Below are 12,029 nucleotides of genomic sequence, written 5' to 3' on the forward strand. Positions count from 1 at the left end.
TCAACGCAAAAGTACAACGTTTTTCAGTAGTTGTCATCAATAGACCTACTACTCACATCTTTCACCACATTACATTTGCTGTTACTTGCTTCAATTTACTTTGAAATCTATTAGTATTGGGAGTAGTTCAGTTACTTTAAACATGTTACATTGAAGAACATCACATTTAAACTCACATAAAATCAACATGACCGAAAAGGAGCCGGAAGAAGAAGAGCTTATTTATTCCTACCTCTTCTTTGTGTCTCCATTATCATTTTCTTACAGGAAAAAAGTATAAGAATGTGTAATAGTAATATAATGTGTATCAGAACACATTTTAATTTTATGTGGTGAGGATTGAGTCATGAAGACACACGTCAGAGTACGTGCTGAATTCCTCTGCTGCCCTCGTATTTGTCTGCCTCGCTTTGCCAGTTTTCCTGGAGACAATGGTCGGCATGGAATAAACCAAAGAGTCCTCGTCTCTCTGAGGAAACAAGTCATGTGTGACATGAGAAGAAGCTGAAAACCAAGCAAAGATGCACAGAAAGTTTCTACAAACTTCCTTTTACCTGCTGGACGTGACTGAACGTTTCATTGAGTGTTTGTGGACCAGCTGAAAAATTGAAGAAAAAGCATAAAAGAACAACCAATGATGATTGATAATGCGCATTTTTCGTTACCTTTGCAGCAAAAACATTGTTTTGTCCTGATCTTGTTGATGAGGAAGGCTGACATGATGAAACTTAAGGCCAGAGCAGCACTCAAGACAAAGATAACATAATTGTTTGAATCACAGTTGCAACCATCTGGATTGTTATGATAAAAAAAACATTCAATATTTTTCGCAACAAATACTTATGTTAAATTCATCAATACCAATGAATTAATATTTACCTTGGGTGTTGTTGACTTTTATTGGAGTTCCCATGAAAATCCTCCCACATGTGACCACAGCACACAAGTAAGTTCCAGCATCAGAGGAGTTGACGTTCTTTGAGAAAGTGTGGACACATTTCTGTGTGGACTTATCTTTGATCTTCTTGCATTCGTCATCAGCGTAAACAAAGCTGGGATGGACACTTTCTGGTCCAGTTCTGAACCAGGACACTTTGTGTCCATCCTGACAGATGTCATTCCCAGAGTGGGAGAGGACTGAGCACTGCAACTTCACAGGCGGTCTTGGTTGGACTTCAGAGACAACAGACACGGAGGGTTCTGGTTCTGGGAAGAGTGCAAGACAAATTGAAGTCTTTCAGCACTCTGTGACTTTGATTCCACAAATCGACATTCACTTCTGTTGAAATTTTGAAGGTAAAAAATACTGTGATGTGTTAATGCAGAGGTTACATTTCTTGTTGTGCGTGTAAAAACATGTTCATCACAATAAAATATTTGTAATTTGAACATTTGTAAGCCGAATTATTGGAAGAGTAGTCAAGTTAACATTGGTATCTATAAACAGATGTTATGTAACAATTAAAATATGTAAAATTGTTCATTTAAACTGTTTTCTAATTATTTGTTGTCATATTTACCTGTGACTTGAAGGAATGTTCCTTTCAAAAACAACATGGTATTCGTATATTGTTGTATATTTAAACAATAGTAGATCGCAGAATCACTTTTCTCTACTTCACTAATTTGCAGAAAAAATTGTCCTTGCTCTTTTTTGGCTGTGATGCGATGTCCAGTATTTGATGTTCCATGTTCAGCAGAGCTGTAAGATGACATTGCAGCTAAAATGTCAGGAAAGTTTGCAGAAACCAATCGGATCCAAAATAAGTGATATATATGTCCAGTATCCTCGTAGGAACATGTCAGAGAGACACTTTGTCCAGGTCCAACAGTCTGAGTGGAAAAGTTGTAAGAACCTGTACATGCTGAAGAGAAAAAAGAAGACATCTGAATAAGAGTCATGTACAGTATGTACAGTATGAAAGAAATACTTCTTTTTTTCATGTTTTTCCTAATAAATTCAGTTTACAAAAAAAAGATGAACTGAGCATGGACTTACCTCCACTTTGGAGCAGGAGCAGCAGATGAAGCACGATCCACATTTTCTCCTCTCGTTGGACCAAGTGAACATCAGACCATCTAGACAGCATCTTAAGATTATTGACAGGAACCACATCATACCAAATGGGAGGGAACTATGTTGCTGCTATCTCATTGGCTACCTCAGTGGAAATATGTCCACCCAAACTTTCCAGTCTCTTTGTTTCATCTTCTCACAGTGGTTTTTTTTGTTTACTAGGGTGGGAACGGTGAATGTGATACCATACCATACCAACTTTATTCATAAAGCCCTTTAAAATGCATAATGTAAACCACGTTTGGTATCATTCCAGATTTAGTAAAAAGCTATATAAATACGGACCATTAACCATTTTACTTGTAATAACTATGCAAGCAATTATTGTTTTGTCTTTGCAGATTTGAGCACATCAATAAACTAATAAGTTAAGAAGCATATGTACTGGATTTTGCTAAAACATAAGTTATTTTTTTTCATTTTCATTGACATTAACAATAAAAAAAATTGGTAACCAGTAAATCTCACTTATATCAAAACTCTTTTTAGAGGCTGACCCTTCCATTGGGATAGGTTTTGCAAAAAAAGTATATATTGTACGTATGTTTGAATTATGTGCATTTGTCATTTTGAACAGAAAAAAATAAGTATTTATAATTTTTCCCATAAATGCATTTGAACACAAAACGGGCATTTAAGTGCTTCCTCCCCCAGAGGTGTAACTCTCCCCTGGCTAAGGTAGAGATCCTTCCGCAGGGTTGTGTAAGGGAACTTTTTTCACAACTTATACGTCCTTCATTTAGTTAAGCTAGATGTCTTCTCAACGCTGCACCATTCACACCGTTCAATCTCTGCCTTACTACTTTTAATAACTATATGCAGTATTTTTGTAGCAAAGGAAACCTTTTTTGTCCCTGCAGATTTTATGAATATCAATATATTATTATTATATAGCATCTGTGCTGAATTTGGCTAAAACTAGATTGAATTTATTACATTTTCAAAGGCAACGAAACCATTTTTTTTAATTGTCCTTCCATGCTGAATGGAAATAATATTGCATTTCCATTTAGTCCCAGAATATTTTTGCTGGCTGTTGTGATGGTGCATCTGGAATGAGCCAAAATTGCATGTAATAATGCATGAAAACGAATGTTGCAAGACATTTTTCATATGAGATATATATTATTAATACAACAAAAAAATCAAAAAAATCATTTAAATGTTTTATTCAGCCTATCAAGTCATCCAGCAGCTTTAAAATTATAATAGGATGTTGCTTGAATAGGCAATGTCTAATATTTCTATTTTTGACAGTAAGGCTTCCTCCTTCCTCCAAAGACATGCACCTGGGGATAGGTTGATTGGCAACACTAAATTGGCCCTGGTGTGTAAATGCCCGAGAGGGACAAGCGGTAGAAAAAGGATGGATATGTTGACACAAACGCAAAAGACGGAGGATTTTATCTTTGTTTTTTTGTCTTTGCGGCACGATTTCCTCCTTTCTCACGCCCAATTGCACTCACATTTCAAACGTGCGAAGTAAAAACGCAAAACAGCGGCTGCAGAACAGTTTGAGTCCTGATAAATCACACAGCGTGTTGTAAATGATTCTATTTGCATCTCCTCCTTCCAGTATTGTGGGTGTTGTGATAATCAGCATATATTCTGCATATTCATGAAGACAAACACGTCAAATAGATTGTGCTTTCTATTTTGCTCATTTAAGAGACACAATCCTGTACGCTCCAGTTTAGTAGATCAGCTTTGTGTGTGTTATCACGTTTTCACCTGTTTTAATACACGCACACTTCTAGTAGATCAGTCTCACGCTGTAACTCTTCCTTAAACAAACACTGTTGAAGTTGAAACTTGTTGTGGTTAACCTTTGAAATAAAAACGTGTGAACTCAGACAGTTTTCTTCCTGTCCAAGTGTGCGACAACTTCATGCACGATTGCTGCAACGACTGCAAACAGGAAGAATACTAAAAAATGTTCAGTACTTTTTATTTACAGTTTGCAGTAAGAAGTGTTGCATTATCATCAGCATAAACTTGTAGGTTTATTATTGGCGTTAGAAATGAACATAGTGGATATTTATTTTGGCAGTCAGCACAAAAGTACAACGTTTTTCAGTAGTTTTTATAGGCTTACTACTTGCATCTTTTACCACATTACATTTGCTGGTACTTGCTTCAGGTTACTTTATAAATCATTAGAATGTGAAACATTTTTTTAGAAAGTTGTGCAAAAAAAAAAAAAAAAAAAGAAAGACATCAATTGTACATAAATATTCACAGCCTTTGCCATTAAGCTCAAAAGTGACCTCAGGTGCATCCTGTTTTAACTGATCATCCTTGAGATGTTCCAGCAGCTTAATTGGAGCCCACCTGTGATAAATTCAGTTGGTTGGACATGATTTGTAAATGCACACACCTGTCTATATATAAAGTCTCATGTTTGTCAATACATGGCAGTGCACAAACCGAGCATGAAGTCGCATGAATTGTTTGTAGACCTCCGAGACAGGATTGTCTCGAGGCACAAATCTGGGAAAGTGTAAAAAAAATATATTTTCCACATTGAAGGTCCCAATGAGCACAATGGCCTCCACAATTCGTAAATGGAAGAAGTTTGGAACCACTATTCTTAGAACTGGCTTACCATCGAAACTGAGCGATCAAAGGGAGAAGGGCTTTAGTCAGGGAGGTGACCAAGAACCCCAGGTTCACTTCTAATAGAGCTACATAATTTATCTGTGGACAGTTGAGAACCTTCCAGAAGGACAACCATCTCTGCAGCAAACCACCAATAAGGCCTGTATGGTCAAGTGGCCAAACGGAAGCCATTTTTCTTCAAGACGTTTGCCAAATTGCACCTGAAAGACTCTTAAACTATCAGAAACTAAATTCTCTGGTCTAATGAGACAAAGATTGAACTCTTTGGCGTGAATATCAGGCATCATGTTTGGGGGAAACCAGGCGCCACTCATCACCAGGCATGTACCATCCCTACAGTCAAGCATGGTGGTGGCAGAATCATGATATGGGGATGTTTTTCAGCGGCAGAAACTGGGAGACTAATCAAGATAGAGGGAAAGATGAATGTACAGAGACATCTTGGATGAAAATGTGCTCCAGAGCGCTCTTGAAATCAGATTGGAGCGACGGTTCATCGTTCAGCAGGACAACGACGCTTAGCACTTTGCCAAAATATCAAAGGAATGGCTTCAGAACAACTCTGTAAACGTCCTTCAGCGGCCCAGCCTGAACACAGACCTGAATCTGATGGAACATCTCTGGAGGGATCTGAAAATGGCTGCACATCATCTACCAACTAAACATTCAATACAGACACAAACACATACTACCATTTTACCATATTTTCTGTGTTTAGTAAAAAAAAAGGTTAATAAGATCAATTACAGTAATACATTTCATACCATGTCTTTGCAGTGGAACTTCTGACGGCTAACAACTAAAAGGTCTGACAATTTTATAATTTTTTGGTCCGTCTTCAACTAAGGATTTTCATAGACAAATCTGATTTGTTAGATTTTGCCCATAGTCAGTGATTAGTCGAATCTATGATATTATGTTTTTTTAAGGGAGACATAAACAGATTGCGATTAAAGTACCGCATACTGACTGGTCACTAGGTATCAGTAACGTCACATGAATGTAGATCTAGGCGTTAGGGTGATTCTTCCGAAGTAAATAATACAAATATATATACAAGGAATGCAGTCTTTCATTAAGCAAACAAAAGTGAGGTCTTAAAAAGGCTAAACCACTTCAAAAATAACAAATCAATAAGGCAGAGATTGAACGGTGTGAATGGTGCAGCGTTGAGAAGACATCTAACTTAACTAAATGAAGGACGTATAAGTTGTGAAAAAAGTTCCCTTATACAACCCTGTGGAAGGATCTCTACCTTAGCCAGGGGAGAGTTACACCTCTGGGGGAGGAAGCACTTAAATGCCCGTTTTGTGTTAAAATGCATTTATGGGAAAAATTATAAATACTTATTTTTTTCAGTTCAAAATGACAAATGCACATGATTAAAACATACGTATATACTTTTTTTGCATAACCTATCCCAATGGAAGGTCAGCCTCTAAAAAGAGTTTTGATATACAAACCCCGTTTCCATATGAGTTGGGAAATTGTGTTAGGTGTAAATATAAACGGAATACAATGATTTGCAAATCCTTTTCAACCCATATTTAGTTAAATGCACTACAAAGACAACATATTTGATGTTCAAACTCATAAACTTTTTTTTTTTTTGCAAATAGTAATTAACTTAGAATTTCATGGCTGCAACACGTGCCAAAGTAGTTGGGAAAGGGCATGTTCACCACTGTGTTACATGGCCTTTCCTTTTAACAACACTCAGTAAACGTTTGGGAACTGAGGAGACACATTTTTGAAGCTTCTCAGGTGGAATTCTTTCCCATTCTTGCTTGATGTACAGCTTAAGTTGTTCAACAGTCCGGGGGTCTCTGTTGTGGTATTTTAGGCTTCATAATGCGCCACACATTTTCAATGGGAGACAGGTCTGGACTACAGGCAGGCCAGTCTAGTACCCAATCCAATCCAATCCACTTTATTTATATAGCACATTTACACAACAAGAATGTTTCCAAAGTGCTGCACAGCCATGTTAAAAACAATATTAAAAACAATATTAAAAACTATATTAAAAACAATATTAAAAACAATATTATGCTACACCAATGACTGAATAAAAACAAAGAATAAATGAATAGAAAACCAATACAGAGACAATATAAAAAATAAATATGATTAAAAACGATTTTAAAGGGTGAAACCAATTAAAACAGTAAAATAGACATCAAAATTTATAACCCTGACCCTAACCACACAGGACAACAGAGGACAGAAGACCACACAACTCACGTAGTGTTAAAAGCCAAAGAATAAAAGTGGGTCTTTAGACGAGACTTAAAACACTCCACTGTGGGAGCAGTTTGAACATGGAGGGGCAGAGTGTTCCAGAGTTTAGGGCCGACCACAGAGAAGGCCCTGTCTCCCCTGGTTTTAAGTCTCGTCCTGGGCACCACGAGCAGGAGCTGGCTCTCTTTTACTATGAAGCCACATTGATGTAACATGTGGCTTGGCATTGTCTTGCTGAAATAAGCAGGGGCGTCCATGATAACGTTGCTTGGATGGCAACATATGTTGCTCCAAAACCTGTATGTACCTTTCAGCATTAATGGTGCCTTCACAGATGTGTAAGTTACCCATGTCTTGGGCACTAATACACCCCCATACCATCACAGATGCTGGCTTTTCAACTTTGTGCCTATAACAATCCGGATGGTTCTTTTCCTCTTTGGTCCGGAGGACACGACGTCCACAGTTTCCAAAAACAATTTGAAATGTGGACTCGTCAGACCACAGAACACTTTTCCACTTTGTATCAGTCCATCTTAGATGAGCTCAGGCCCAGCGAAGCCGACAGCGTTTCTGGGTGTTGTTGATAAACGGTTTTCGCCTTGCATAGGAGAGTTTTAACTTGCACTTACAGATGTAGCGACCAACTGTAGTTACTGACAGTGGGTTTCTGAAGTGTTCCTGAGCCCATGTGGTGATATCCTTTACACACTGATGTCGCTTGTTGATGCAGTACAGCCTTAGGAATCGAAGGTCATGGGCTTAGCTGCTTACGTGCAGTGATTTCTCCAGATTCTCTGAACCCTTTGATGATATTAAAGACCGTAGATGGTGAAATCCCTAAATTCCTTGCAATAGCTGGTTGAGAAAGGTTTTTCTTAAACTGTTCAAGAATTTGCTCACGCATTTGTTGACAAAGTGGTGACCCTCGCCCCATCCTTGTTTGTGAATGACTGAGCATTTCATGGAATCTACTTTTATACCCAATCATGGCACCCACCTGTTCCCAATTTGCCTGTTCACCTGTGGGATGTTCCAAATAAGTGTTTGATGAGCATTCCTCAACTTTATCAGTATTTATTGCCACCTTTCCCAACTTCTTTGTCACGTGTTGCTGGCATCAAATTCTAATGTCAATGATTATTTGCAAAAAAACATTTTTTTATCAGTTTGAACATCAAATATGTTGTCTTTGTAGAATATTCAACTGAATATGGGTTGAAAATGATTTGCAAATCATTGTATTCCGTTTATATTTACATCTAACACAATTTCCCAACTCATATGGAAACGGGGTTTGTAAGTGAGATTTACTGGTTACCAAAAACTTTTTTGTTGATGTCAATGAAAATGAAACAAATTAACTCATGTTTTAGCAAAATCCAGTATAGATGCTTCTTAACTTATTAGTTTATTGATGTGCTCAAATTTGCAAAGACAAAACAATAATTGCTTGCATAGTTATTACAAGTAAAATGGTTAATGGTCCGTATTTATATAGCTTTTTACTAAATCTGGTATGATACCAAACGTGGTTTACATTATGCATTTTAAAGGGCTTTATGAATAAAGTTGGTATGGTATGGTATCACATTCACCGTTCCCACCCGAGTACACAAAAATAACCACTGTGAGAAGATGAAACAAAGAGACTGGAAAGTTTGGGTGGACATATTTCCACTGAGGTAGAGGCGGCACTGATGAGCCAATGAGATGGCAGCAAAATAGTTCCCTCCCATTTGGTATGATGTGGTTCCTGTTAATAACGTTAAGATGCTGTCTAGATGGTCTGATGTTCACTTGGTCAAACGAGAGGAGAAAATGTGGATCGTGCTTCATCTGCTGCTCCTGCTCCAAAGTGGAGGTAAGTCCATGCTCAGTTCCAATGGAGACATGTTCATACTAAATTAATAGTTAATAATAAATTAATAAGACTAAATCACAGCCAAGAAGAGTAACTTGTGGGGTTCTACAAGGCTCGGTATTGGGACCTAAGTTATTTATACTATATTTAAATGATATTTGTTTTGTATCTAATAAATTGAAATGTATTATGTTTGCCGATGATACAAATGTATATTGTTCAAGAGAAGACTTGAAGGAAGTGTTGAGGATAATAGAGGTTGAGTTGATTCAGCTAAAAAAATGGTTTGATATTAATAAGTTATCATTAAATGATAAGAAAACCAAATTTATGGTGTTTAGTGGTGCAAGGACAAATTGTGAAGCAAAATTAAAATTAAATCTATTGGAAATCGATAGAGTATATGAAACTAAATTCTTGGGAATAATAATTGATCATAAATTATGTTGGAAACCGCATATTGAATATGTAAAGAGAAAATATCCAAATCCATTGCTATTCTCTATAAAGTAAAACACATGCTGAATAAGAAATGTCTGCATATTTTATATTATTCTTTTATTTTTCCATATTTAACATATAGTGTTGATGTTTGGGGAAATGTTTATAGAACAAACGTAGACCCAGTATTTAAACTTCAAAAAAGGCTCATTAGAATAATACACAAAGTGTGCTACTATGAACATACCAATCCATTATTTTTAAGTTCTATTGTGTTAAAATTTTCAGATAATGTGTTTTTAAAAACAATGGAAATTATGTTTCGAGTAAAGAACAACAGCCTTCCAGCTTGTATTCTTAAGTTATTTCAATTAAGAGAAGACAACTATAATTTACGGGGATATTGATTTTTGAAATACAAACGTGTAGGTAAAGCAAGAAGGAATATAAAATACAAATGTATTTCAGTTTTAGGAGTTCAATGGTGGAACAAGCTCAGTGGTGAGCTGAAGACATGTACTTCTTTGTTAAGGTTTAAGAAAACATTGAAAGGTGAAATAATTGAAAATTATAAAATATAGTAACAATTACTTTCATCCCATTGATTTTTTTATTTTTTAACGTTGATGTTCCAGGTAATCTTATTTTCAGTGAAGGTATAGGATAGGCAAATATAAGCCTTGGCTTCAGCCTATTCCTTTTTCGGTCATGCTTTTTCTTTTCTTTTCTTTTCTTTTTGTGTGTAAATGTGTATGATTGTTATATATGTATAATCTGTACTCTTAAACTGGTCACACACAATTATTAATGGTTGATTATATGACCAAAATAAACTTATGTCATTCATTCATTCATACTGTACATGACTCTTATTAATATGTCTTCTTTTCTCTTCTTCTCTTCAGCATGTACAGGTGCTTACAACTTTTCCACTCAGACTGTTGGACCTGGACAAAGTGTCTCTCTGACATGTTCCTACGAGGATATTAAAACTCTGTACAACTTATTTTGGATCCGATTTGATTCTGGAACCTTTCCTGATATTTTAGCTGCAATGGCATCTTACAGCTCTGCTGAACATGGAACATCAAATACTGGACATCGCATCACAGCCAAAAAAGAGAAAGGAACATTTGTTCTGCAAATTAGTCACATAGAGAAAAGTGATTCAGCGATCTACTATTGTTTATATGTACAACGACATATGAATACCATGATGTTTTTGAAAGGAACATTCCTTCAAGTCACAGGTAAATATGACAACAAATAATTAGAAAACAGTTTGAATCAACAATTTTACACATTTTAATTGTTACATAACATCTGTTTATAGATAACAATGTTAACTTGACTACTCTTCCAATAATTCAAGCTTCAAATTTCCAAATGAACAAATATTTTATTGTGATGAACATGTTTTTACTTGAACTACAAGAAATGTAACCTCTGCATTAACACATCAGTATTTTTTACCGTAAAGATTTCAACAGAAGTGAATGTCGATCTGTGGAATCAAAGTCACAGAGTGCTGAAAGACTTCAATTTGTCTTGCACTCTTCCCAGAACCAGAACCCTCCGTGTCTGTTGTCTCTGAAGTCCAACCAGGACCGCCTGTGAAGTTGCAGTGCTCAGTCCTCTCCCAATCTGGGAATGACATCTGTCAGGATGGACACAAAGTGTCCTGGTTCAGAACTGGACCAGAAAGTGTCCATCCCAGCTTTGTTTACGCTCATAAGGAATGCAAGAAGATCAAAGATAAGTCCACACAGAAATGTGTCCACACTTTCTCAAAGAACGTCAACTCCTCTGATGCTGGAACTTACTTGTGTGCTGTGGTCACATGTGGGAGGATTTTCATGGGAAATCCAATAAAAGTCAACATTGAAGGTAAGAATTTATTCATCTGTATCGACAAATTCATTATTAGTGCTTGTTACTAAAAATATTGACATTTTTTTAATCACAACCATTCAGATTCAAGCAGCTCTGATTCATCCAAGTATGTTATCTTTGTCTTGAGTGCTGCTTTGGCCTTAAGTTTCATCATGTCAGCCTTCCTCATCAACAAGATCAGGACAAAAAACAGTTTTTGCTGCAAAGGTAAGAAAAATAAATCATCATCAGGTTGTTCTTTTATGCTTTTTCTTAAATTTTTCAGCTGGTCCACAAACACTCGATGAAACGTTCATTCACGTCCAGCAGGTGAAAGGAAGTTTGTAAAAAAGTTCTGTGCATCTTTGCTTGGTTTTCAGCTTCTTCTCATGTCACACATGACTCGTTTCCTCAGAGAGACGAGGACTCTTTGGTTTATTCCATGCCGACCATTGTCTCCAGGAAAACTGGCAGAGCGAGGCAGACAAATACGAGGGCAGCAGAGGAATTCAGCACGTACACTGACGTGCGTCTTCAAAACTAAATCATCACGACATAAAATTAAAATGTGTTCTAATACACATTCTGTTACTTTTACACATTGTTTGTCAATCTTTTTAGAAAACTCTGGGTATGCGCAGGGTCTTAAAGGCCCTCTTTACACTGCACACTAAATCTGATTTTTTTTGCCCTCAAGTAACTCACATTGGATTTTAAACGCTCCAAAGTGCTTCAAATCTGATATTTTGACATCAGATTCAGGCCACATCAGTCCAAATCCCATTGGAATCTGATCTTTTCAAATGTGACTTCAGTCCAAACGGCAATGCGACCTGAATGCGACCCATATGTGACTTTTTCGTCAGTTTTGGGCGAGCAGCCTGCCAACGGATGTGGATACGTCATCACAACATC

Source organism: Entelurus aequoreus, linkage group LG28, assembly GCF_033978785.1.
Source record: "Entelurus aequoreus isolate RoL-2023_Sb linkage group LG28, RoL_Eaeq_v1.1, whole genome shotgun sequence".
NCBI classification, from domain to species: Eukaryota; Metazoa; Chordata; class Actinopteri; order Syngnathiformes; family Syngnathidae; genus Entelurus; species Entelurus aequoreus.